Here is a 12652-nt window from a genome sequence, read left to right on the forward strand (position 1 = left end):
AGCTGTAGGCTTGAGAGTGTGTGTAATTGTTTAGAGGGAAAGGAATTTATTGACACTGGGGGTCTGCTGTCATAAAAGGAGACAGGAAGCTACAGTTGGGGGTTGCTGATGCTTGTACCTTTAATAAAAACTCATAATTGCCATAACTTAGAAGTAGGTTTGCAGGAGACTCTCCACCTTAAATGTAAATGTAAGACAACAAGAGGCCAATGGCCCAGTGGATGCAGAGTGGGGGTCTCAGTGTTTGTAATATGTTAACTCTGTTTTCTATGTTGTGTAGAGGAATTTGGTTTAACTTGGGTGAGGAGATTACTTTTATGACCCCCAGGAAGTCACGTATACAGAGACACACACAAATAGTGCTTTGACTGTTACGACGCACCCACACTTACATGCACATTCACTCACGTGCACAGACATACATACGGGTATGCGCACACACAGGCACTCACGTGCTCGTGCATACACACACAGACATACAGAGTTTCCAGCACACCATGGGGGATTTATGATGGGGTCGCCTCTATAAAGCTGGCTGTGACTAACAAAGGGGTGAAGATTGTTTCAGAGGGACACCGGCCTCGTCTTCCCTTCTAGAAGTGCATGCTTAAATGAAGATGAATAAAGATGAATAAAGTTTTTGTAAAATGACTACTGGGTCCGGTGCCATCTCTGGAGGCCCGAGGAATAAAAAAGAACCAGGGTAAAACTGATTTCCCAACAGTTTCATTCTTTTCAGCACAACCTCACATGTCTGAATTTACTGTCATTTTTTCTTTTACACATACTGTATTAACATGAATCAGACTGAAATCAGACAAAAAGCATAAAATCTGAGTAGAAAAAGGTAATATTTTTTACAACCACAAACATGTTAAACGAATCATTGAAACTTGAAAAGCAAGTATAAATTGTAAATTTAAAAAAACCTATGCTCAAGTTTTGCAAACAACAAAGTTATATGCAGCTATTTATGTAAAAATGCAGCTAAGGTGTGTTCTTTTTTAACCATTTCAAACTATTTACAGAACAATAAGGTGTTCTGTATCAAATAAGAAGTCACACAAATTATTTGTGCCACTCCAAAAAAGAGTTTCTAGCCACTATAAGACAAAGAAATACATCACAAGCCTGATACCTGCAGGCCTCACAGGAGGTGGTGTATCACTCATCCAGACAGCATTTACACTGCAGTCTGCCATTGGTGGTTTTTAGCACACAAAAACAAAACTACACTACGCAAGACAACACAGTAACTACACACCAAGCACGCTACATGTCTCAAAATCTCAAAACTTGCTCTCTCTCTTTCTTTTGCTGTCTCTCGCCATTTTTCCCCATCACTGCTCAGGAGCAGGTCATTTTGTAGCTATATGATTTTAATTTTTAGTTAATCCCAGCTGTCATAGGGTGAGAGGCAGGGTACACCCTAGACAGGTTGCCAGTCTGTCGCAGGGCTAACACACAGAGACAGACAACCATTCGCACTCACATTCACTCCTGCATTCACACCTATGGGCAACTTAGATTAATCAATTAACCCAGCGGTCCCCAACCGTTTTTGCGCTACGGACCGCTTTGTGCCCGACAATATTTTCACGGACCGGCCTTTATGGTGTCGTGGATAAATACAACAAAATAAAACTAGTACCGGTACCAAAAAAAAGAAGATTTATTCATAACACACGTGAAAAGACCCAGGAAAACTGAGTTAACGATAAAAATGATAAGAAAATAACGCTGAAAACCGATAAAAACCCTGAAAACCATGCATTTCACACCTGAGCCTCAACTCTCGCGGCCTGGTACCAGAGAAAAGATGTGTTGCAACTAATAGACAATAACCTATGAGTACGTTATGCAACATGACTACTGAATGCTTGTGAAACACCGTTGTTTAGACTAAAACGGGATAGCGGGTAATAAAACTGTTAGCACGCGTCACCATTTTGAGATTCGCTGCACCGTGTCATGCAGGACGCATCTCCCTTCTAGAAGTATGGTGTAAGAGAATAAAAGTGTAAAATGGTCTACTGAGCAGTGTGTTGTCTTCCATCAGATGCCTATGAAGAATCAAAAGAACTCTGAAGTGTTGAGTTTTTACAGAAGCAAAAGTGCTAACCACCGTGTCACCGTGCTGGTTACAAACTACAGGGAGTGCAGAATTATTAGGCAAGTTGTATTTTTGAGGAATAATTTTATTATTGAACAACAACCATGTTCTCAATGAACCCAAAAAACTCATTAATATCAAAGCTGAATGTTTTTGGAAGTAGTTTTTAGTTTGTTTTTAGTTTGAGCTATTTTAGGGGGATATCTGTGTGTGCAGGTGACTATTACTGTGCATAATTATTAGCCAACTTAACAAAAAACAAATATATACCCATTTCAATTATTTATTTTTACCAGTGAAACCAATATAACATCTCCACATTCACAAATATACATTTGTGACATTCAAAAACAAAACAAAAACAAATCAGCGACCAATATAGCCACCTTTCTTTGCAAGGACACTCAAAAGCCTGCCATCCATGGATTCTGTCAGTGTTTTGATCTGTTCACCATCAACATTGCGTGCAGCAGCAACCACAGCCTCCCAGACACTGTTCAGAGAGGTGTACTGTTTTCCCTCCTTGTAAATCTCACATTTGATGATGGACCACAGGTTCTCAATGGGGTTCAGATCAGGTGAACAAGGAGGCCATGTCATTAGTTTTTCTTCTTTTATACCCTTTCTCGCCAGCCACGCTGTGGAGTACTTGGACGCGTGTGATGGAGCATTGTCCTGCATGAAAATCATGTTTTTCTTGAAGGATGCAGACTTCTTCCTGTACCACTGCTTGAAGAAGGTGTCTTCCAGAAACTGGCAGTAGGACTGGGAGTTGAGCTCGACTCCATCCTCAACCCGAAAAGGCCCCACAAGCTCATCTTTGATGATACCAGCCCAAACCAGTACTCCACCTCCACCTTGCTGGCGTCTGAGTCGGACTGGAGCTCTCTGCCCTTTACCAATCCAGCCACGGGCCCATCCATCTGGCCCATCAAGACTCACTCTCATTTCATCAGTCCATAAAACCTTAGAAAAATCAGTCTTGAGATATTTCTTGGCCCAGTCTTGATGTTTCAGCTTGTGTGTCTTGTTCAGTGGTGGTCGTCTTTCAGCCTTTCTTACCTTGGCCATGTCTCTGAGTATTGCACACCTTGTGCTTTTGGGCACTCCAGTGATGTTGCAGCTCTGAAATATGGCCAAACTGGTGGCAAGTGGCATCTTGGCAGCTGCACGCTTGACTTTTCTCAGTTCATGGGCAGTTATTTTGTGCCTTGGTTTTTCCACACGCTTCTTGCGACCCTGTTGACTATTTTGAATGAAACGCTTGATTGTTCGATGATCACGCTTCAGAAGCTTTGCAATTTTAAGACTGCTGCATCCCTCTGCAAGATATCTCACTATTTTTGACTTTTCTGAGCCTGTCAAGTCCTTCTTTTGACCCATTTTGCCAAAGGAAAGGAAGTTGCCTAATAATTATGCACACCTGATTCATTCATTCATTCATTCATTCATTCATTCATTCATTCATTTATTTGTTCATTTCAGTTTCATTTCTGATATAGGGTGTTGATGTCATTAGACCACACCCCTTCTCATTACAGAGATGCACATCACCTAATATGCTTAATTGGTAGTAGGCTTTCGAGCCTATACAGCTTGGAGTAAGACAACATGCATGAAGAGGATGATGTGGACAAAATACTCATTTGCCTAATAATTCTGCACTCCCTGTATAAGTGCTGATCTGCAGTCGTATGACTTCTTGTAACTGCTGGAGAGAAAGTGAAAGTAGGCAGGACGTTCTCTGGTGTGTGCAGAGGTCAGTGTCTGTGTTTATTGCTCAAAACTGAGAAGGATAACAGGTGGGATCCAAATGAACAGAGTGCGGATAATTCTGGGAAAACTGAACCTTTAAATTTGTCTAAAGATAATGTTGTTTCACTTTGAAAGCAATAAAAGTTTGATTTCTACAGTTTGTTGATTGCAGGGCAAGATCTTCTAAATTCATTTTTTCTTTCTCAATGTTTGTGCAGGTAATGAACGGCCAAACACACGGCTTTACTGCGATGTGAGTCATGAACCGATTACACAGTTTGATCAGTTAAAGAATTTGCATTTATTTTAAGATCCTTCCACTCATTTTCACTTCACTTCATGGACTGTGAGGTCTCAAAAGCTTCAATTTTCAAAACAAGCTTTTTCATATCTCAGTTATTTTCAGGTAGTTGAGCTGAGCATGAAGAAGCTGGACTGAGAATCAACACCTCTGAGTGTGAGACCACGGTTCTCAGCTGGAAATGGGTGGAGTGCACATCAGCACCACTGGTTTGGATTGAGCTGCGGCCCCGAGTGGAAGATTTCAAGTATCTCAAGGACTTGTTCATTAATGATGGGGGAGTGGAACGAGAGACTGACGATAATAAACATAGGAAACCATTTTGTAGGCCTGGAATGAAGGCTATCAAATAAGCATGGCAGGGGGTTGTAGAGTGCCAGAAGTTTTAAGCAGTTTTGCTATCATGTTCTCATTTTCTCTTCAGACATTTAGAACAAGTAAAATGACTTATTGTTACATGGTATTGTCTGAAAGCTGGGGTGCATTACTGATAGGGTCGTCTAGGGCGCAACGCCATCACTGGAACAATCAGAGACAATTCTGCTACAATGGCAAAAGCAAGACACACCAGAGCTCTGTGTGTGATCTCGTGCAGGAGAGAGAGGACGAGACGAGCGCTGCTCCTGCTGCTTGAACCCCAATCACTCTCATTTAGCTCCCCCGGTGCACTGCTCTTTATTGTGGTACATGAATATGCATAGGTTCATTAACATATGACATCTTATACAAGCATACATGTGAACAAAGAGTACCTGTCTCTGTGTATGTGTAGGTACGCGTGTGCATGTGTGTCAAAATATGACCCTGCGAATGACTCCCCAAAGCCGGTGCTAGGAACCCAGCAGACCAACTAAACCATAGGTGTCAAACTCTGGCCCGTGGGCCAAATTTGGCCCGCAGCCTAATTACATTTGGCCCGCGAAGCCATTCCAAATTATTATTAGAGCTGGCCTACTGCTATTATACAGCTAATATATATATTGTTTAGTATTAAGCTTTGCTTGTTCCATATTCAGTTTTTCAGCAAAACTTGTTTGAGTCCATAAGAAAAGATTCATTCTTAAATCTGGAGGAAGAATTTTTTTTCAATAAATATTAATGTTAGCCCGCGACCTTGTTCCAGTTTTGAATTTTGGCCCACTGTATATTTGAGTTTGACACCCCTGAACTAAACAAAAGGCTCATATACTTAAACAGATACAGAGTAGGTGTCCTCCCATAGTATAAATCAGAAAGAGAAGGTACGACCTCTCTCATGACCTAAGAATGTGTGTCCATGCCAGAATGCAGTGCTTGCAGACTACTAAGGATCAGACCTTCTATCAACATACAATTGATTATATACCTCTAAGCATATATGTTTCTAAGCCTAAATGACAATCCAACAATATAAACCTAAATTACATGCCCAGCATATCTTACAATTCGAGTTATCTATGTGCAACCAATGTTGCATCTTCTTTTGCTGACTATTAAAGACTAGTATTTGTGTAATTATAAAACACAACATTTATCGCCAAATTTGATGCATACATGTGAACAAGCTAGCAACACCTCATTTGATGTAAACCTTTGGCCTATTTTCTTCCTGCCTGCTTATTGATTAGAGCTCATATAGATAAATGATCATATAAAATGTGATCCTTCATAATACAAAAAATGCGGTCCAAATGTGCCAATGTTGATTTAGAAGTATTTACAGGAAGAGAAAATCTAGTACAAATTTTTCTCAAAATTGAAGTTGAAAACTGGAAGCCTTTATATTTAATTTTCTCTGACTGTCTGACTCCTCTGAGACAGTCTTCTCTTTTATCAAAGTTAAAAAATGCAAACCAGGAGAAAGCGAGATTTCTATTTCTTTTTTTCAATATTTATATTTTAGTCGTTTAACATATTCTGAAGATTACCTTAATTGTTTGGTTGCTAATAGAACAAAACATGCTGCAGAAAATAAACATCAATTTAAAAACTTAATCCAGAATCATCTGTAAATCAACAAGTTTAATTATAACTGAAACACATAAACAATGATCATCATGATGCCTTTCAGCTCAGCTTAGAAAGAATTTATTAAACGTGATTTCAAAAGCTGTCACTGACTGAAAAAGTGGAAACTACCAAACATTCAGGCATCAGTGATCAGAACATTAACATTTGCTGATATGCTTTATTTATCTACATCAGAAAAGGATAATGTGTAAAATGGGAACCTGAAAATACAGTTATTTCAGCATTTGCTTTGTGGATGTTGATCTAGGTACCATTAGATTTATTTTGATTTCTTTCAAAAAAATGTAATAATCTAAGGTTACACACACACACACACACACACGCACACACACACACACACACACACACACACACACACACACACACACACACACACACACACACACATCAGGCACCCACCTCTGACTGTGAGCACAGAAGGTCCACCAACTTGTTGTTATAAAAAATACAAATTTAAATAAAAAATGTACACAATAATTCATCATTATTTATTCCAATTAATATTTAATTAGTGTCAAGCATAGATATGACACAAACCATAAAATGTAAAGAAAGTGCAAAGGAGAACGAAAACCATAGATGTCACACCAATGAGAATCATGCATTTTGTTACTTATGTGTGTTTATAGTTCAGTGTTTCCTGTAACTTTGATGTATTCAGATGAATTTATTGTTGACTCCTTCAGCCTCCATCAACTTTCCTCGTCATCTGCACAGCTGAGCCGGCTTTGATTCCACAATCGGCCAGTGATGCAGAGTCGTCATCTAGTGGCTTGCCATTAAAGTGCAGTTTGATATTTTCCAAAGTGTAATCTAGAAAAACTTAACACAGATAGGGAGGGTTTTACTTTGCAGTTGCAGCTTTAGACTAAATATAAATAATCATATTATCTTCCCTGCATTAGAGTTTGGTTGACAATAAAGGTGACTGGTAGCAGTTAGCAGCTAAGCAATTTTATCAGTATTATACAAGTCTAAGTGACCGTACGTGTAACATAAAAAAAACAACAAAAAAAAACTAAGGTACATACAAAACAAAGTTTTTGAATATAGAATCACTTAGTAGTGATAAATACATTTTTTAATGTATTTGTTTTCAGTTTTTAAGTAACCTACCAAGGATGAAGAGCTTTTTCAGCACCTCCCCTTTAAGACAGCCCACAATCATTGCTTCCAGCTGTATCTTGTGCAGCCAAATCGAATGCCTCTGACCATCAGGACAGATAATGAAGATTTCAATCATTCCTAGGAGACGAAGCCTTAATCCTTCCAGGTTCTCCATCTTAAGGTTATGAGAGGTGACAGTTAGTACCTTTGTTAAACAGCGCTTAACACATTTCTTAGATTACATATCATAACAACAGAAAAATAACAATTTTTCTTTTTTTTAGAAACATGTCACCGGTTTTCTAAGTGCAACCATTTTGAAATGCAATGACCAACTTCAGAGTCAGTTCATGTTTTTATACCCAAATATAAAGTTACGATAAAAATGTAAGATAAAAATTTACACAAAATTAATCATTTATTCCACGTGGTATTAAATTGGTGTTGAGAGTGAAAGGAGACGTGAAATGTGAAGAAAGCTCAAATTAATGATAGACTCCTTCACCCGCCATGAACCTTCCTCACCGTCTGCACAGCTGAACTGGGCTTGATTCCACATTTGGACAGTGGTGCAGAGTCGTGGTCATGTGACTTTCCTTGATCATTCTTTGTGTATCCTAAACACACATAACACGGGTCAGAGCGTTTTACTTTGCAGTCTTTAGACTAAATATAGCTACAATTACGTTATAAAAAACTATATTATCTTCCACGCTTTAGAGTGAACCGTAGCAGCAGTTAGCAGTTATATTGATATTATACAGGTCCAAGTAATTGCATGTGTAAATTTCATGCGCTAGAGAAAAATGTAAACAAAAATATTTAAAAATGTTTGTGCTTCATTACATTTTATACATGTTTTTTACCTGAAAAAATGCAAAACATGTTTTAAAACATTGAATGTAAGCTCACTGAGTACCGATAATTTCATATTTTTTTTAAGTTAATTAATTAATTAATTAATTAATTAATATTTTTACCTTCCTTTGCGCAGATTTTCAGCACCCTCTTGAGGTCGCTCACGGTCACGTCTGGCAGCTGGTTCATGTGCCGTTTCACCCCCCTCCTCGGACTCACAGGCAATACAGCGGCGGCACACATCACTTTGTTAGGAAGTGAGGATGCGATCCTTTCAGGTTATCAGTCTGAAGGCAACAAGTTGTGCGAGGTGTGTTACCAATTTTTATAACTTCGCCTGAGGGGCGTGGTTGTCCATTGGTTGTTTCGTTTCAACCGGGAAATAACATTGTAAACATATAAATATGGTATTGATCTGATCTGATCTGATATTCATTAGTCATTTTGTATAACCATATGAAAAAATAAAACATTTTAACATCCAGTTTGATGCATATTCAGAACACCACAATGACAAAAACAACACATGAAGCCCATGCAAATACTCAGATAATCCAACCCAGAGTCTCTGATCTGTAGATCGGGTACTTTCCTCAACTTTGGCTACATGATGCAAGGTCCCAAAAGTAGTGCAATCAAACCAAACAGATTTATTTATAAAATAAATAAATAAACCTCAAATCCCAGTAGCACTAACACGGATTATGTGAAATAAAAGTGTATAAAATAATCAAGAATTCTAATCTGTAGTCACGTGACTTCTCATAACTGCTGGGTTGAAATCGAAAGAAAAAAAAATCAAAACAAAAAATCTTAGGGGCATTCCCTGAAGTGTGCAGAGGGTAGGTTTAGTGTTTAATGTTTCTTTAAACAGCTGAAAGGATAACTGGTGAAATCCAAATGAAACGACTGGAATCAGTCCCAGGAAAACTGAGAGGACAGGGGAAGGAGGGGGGGAAAGGGAAGGACTGGGAATCAACACGTTCTCACTCCCAAAGCGTAATTTTCAAGAGTTCAATAAAGTGTGTCATCTATTTACTGTCTTTAAATTCACTTTCATATAATCGTTCACAAAGGTTTTACCACATCACACCTTTTAATGCTGGCTGGAGGATTTAATAATCTTAATGAAAGTCTCAAAAAGTTTTATATCCCAGACTTCAGGTAATTGTTTTTACTTTTTGCCTTGCATTTACCAGTCTGGTAAGGACTTTTTCTTCGCTCTTCTCAGAGGTGCGAGCCTGAAACACACATAGGCGCGCACGCGCGAATAGAGAGAGGGAGGAGCATCGCTGCTTACATTCAGCGCAGACAAAAGCAACTCTTAGTCCATTGCATCACACGTTTGACGAGTTGGGAGTGAGAACGTGTTGCTCCAGCACCCTGGCTTATACCTTACTTGGGAAGCTGAAAAGGGAACCACCACTATGGTCTGCCACTTCAGATGGAGTCACTGCAGAACCTAACGCGTCACCATGTTCTGTTTCTAGTGCATCTTGTGGAACACAAACAGCGCTAAAGGTGCTGGATAGTGACTGACTATGTAGAGAGCTGTCTGCCGGATCATCCTGCAAACCTTGACTGCAAATCTGTAGCAGACTGCCTACAGTTTGCCTATGACATTCCCCTGCTATACTTGGCCTTCAATTTGGAGATGGTACTGTAATTAATAATGCTGCTGCTTGGCTTTGAAGAGCCCCAGCTTGAAGGTGCTGTATGGCAGTAGTGTTCACATCACCATGCCAAGGAACTCAGTGTAGAAATAAATCACCCTGTTAAGCAAGATTTCAAATGTTATCATTCAGATGAAAACTACCTAACACACTGTCATTTGTAATGGACTGGTTCTTATATAGCACTTTTCTACTCTATCTGAGCACTTCCACTTTATACAACTACTTCATTCACCCAATCACACAAGCACTTTTCTCTAAGCTGTTAAGTGCTTACTATCTAACATTCACACTTGGAAATAAAGTGCATTGGAGAGCAACATGGGGTTGGTATCTTGCCCAAGGATATTTGGCAAGCAGACTGTAGCAGACTGGGATTGAACCACCAACCTTGCAGTTAGTAGCTGACATGCAACCACCCCATTTTGTCTACTTTTGTTGTTGTTGTTGTTTTGCTGCCTTTTTGTAAAAACATATGAAAAATAAAACATTTTAACATCCAGTTTAATGCACATTCAGAACACCACATTGACAAAAGCAACACATGAAGCCCACAAACTCTCCAAGTAAGATAATTCACACAGAGTCTCTGATCGGTAGATCAGGTACTTTTCTCAACTTGAACTGCTTGTTGGAAGGTTTCAAAAGTAGTGCAATAAAACCCATAAGTCATTAAACAAATGAATAAACCTTGACTCTCAGCAGCACTAACAAGGATTGTGAAAGTGTATAAAATAATCACAACTTCTAATCTGTAGTCACATGACTTCTCATAACTGCTGAGTTGAAATCGAAAGAAATAAAGAATAAATAAAAGAAATCTTAGGGGCATTCCCAGGTGTGTGTGAAGGCAGTTTCGGTGTTTACTCGTCATTCAAACAGGTGAAAGGATAGCAGGTGAAATCCAAATGAACCGACTGGCAACAATCCCAGAAAACTGAAAGGACAGGGGAAGGAGGGGGACAAGGGAGGTACTGGGAATCTGCTGACAGAGAAGTGAGGGTGAGGCAGATGGGGAGTGCAGTGAGGAAAGAATTTAGCAGAATGACCATGGTGCAGCATGAGCAAAGCACCACAGCACTCGTGCCAGCAAACAGGAGACTGTGAAGGGAAAACCCAAACAAGAATAAATCTCTGATGAAGATAACAGAACCAGGATCACAGCATAGTGGCAAGATGAGAAGATTCAACAGAGAGATATGACCTTCTGTGCAGCAGAGTATGTTGTTGCAAAGACCAAGGTCTTCTAAATTCACATTTGATATTTTTATTTGTGCAGATAATGAACAGCTTTACTGTGATATGAGGCATGCACCGGCTACACAGTTTGACCAGCTAAAGCAAGAACAGTACTTTTAAGATCACCCTCAGTATTTTCACCCTGGAGAACAAGTACAAAGTGTCAAAGCTGAACGATGAGTTCACTGCACTCAAATGACCCGTGAGTTCTGAAGGCAGAAGGGGGTTCAATCCCGTACTAACAGGGTGTACCTAATGAAGTGTCTAGTGAGCGTATGTGTCTTTCTTAAGAGGTCGGCTCACATATCATTTGGTGCACAGCCCCACCTTGTGGAAGTAGGAAAATAACTTTTTTAAAGGTATTCCATGAACTCTACATGTACATGAAACTGCAGTTTATCCTGTATCTGTGATAAATGGTCCTTTATTAGAAAAAGACCGATTCAGGTACTAATCTGAAATGTAAAATGCTACTTTTAAACAGTACAAACTGATAGTGATAAAAAACCTATCAATACTTTGGAAAACAATAAAATAAGCTTTAGTTGAAAAAACTGTTATTTCTAGACTAAATTCCTGGCGGTTCTCTGTTGTAGTTTTTAATACGTTGGTGATGAAAAGAATTTGCTTCATTTAAAGACTTAAATAACATGTGTCATCTTCTGTACTGTGTTTATATTCACTTTCATGTAATCATTCACATTGCCTACCGAAAGGTTTTACTAAACTCAACCCACATCACACCTTTTAATGCTGTCTGGAGGCCTTAATAATCTTCATGAAAGTCTCCCCCAGAGTTCAGGTCAGTGGTGTTTACTTTTTCTGTGCTTTGTTTGCTGAGAATTTCACGGTTGAGCTTTCGTGGCTGTGTAGTGTGCTTTTTCTGTGTGCTGTGGTGGGTGATAATTTTGACTAATCACTTGTAGTGTTTAGGCTCAGAGAGGAAGGAAACCCCTGTAAACTGCAGACTGCTTATAATCCAGAGTAAAATTTTATCAAGGATGTTTTATGAATTTTAAATATTTTATTCTAAGTAAAGAGCTACTGTTTTTAAAAGCATTTTACTATTTGAATAATCCTTATTTTTTAAATACCGGAGCAGACCGGCTCAACAAAGATGGTGGCAGCAGTGCCCGTTTAAAACACAAACAAAATAATCAACCATAGAAAACTCAAGTTTTATTACACTGGTTGCAGCAGAGTAATAAAACTTGAGTTTTCTTTGGTTGTTCACCACAGCCTGCCTGAGCACACACTTCAGTACGAAACAAACTGAAACCAAACTATATCTAAACATTTTAACAATATCAGTATGAGGACGCGAAAGAGACCGCACAGAAAGCTTAATCAGCTGGTCAGAAAGACAAACTTGGAACAGTTGGCCAGATTTGTGCAAACAGCTGGCAGTGGACAGATGCAAGGATACCGATCGTGACATCCTCGTGCAGTAAATAGGGATTGTGTTGTAACACAAGACACAAAAAGAGAGCTGATTAAGTTGTTTCACTAGCTCATCCACACCAGGCATTCTGTAGAGGGTATAGCAGCCAAGGAGCTGTGGTTTGACTTGAAACTATTGTATTTTTCTAAAAATGG

Source organism: Oreochromis niloticus, linkage group LG3 (assembly GCF_001858045.2).
Source record: "Oreochromis niloticus isolate F11D_XX linkage group LG3, O_niloticus_UMD_NMBU, whole genome shotgun sequence".
Classification (NCBI taxonomy): domain Eukaryota; kingdom Metazoa; phylum Chordata; class Actinopteri; order Cichliformes; family Cichlidae; genus Oreochromis; species Oreochromis niloticus.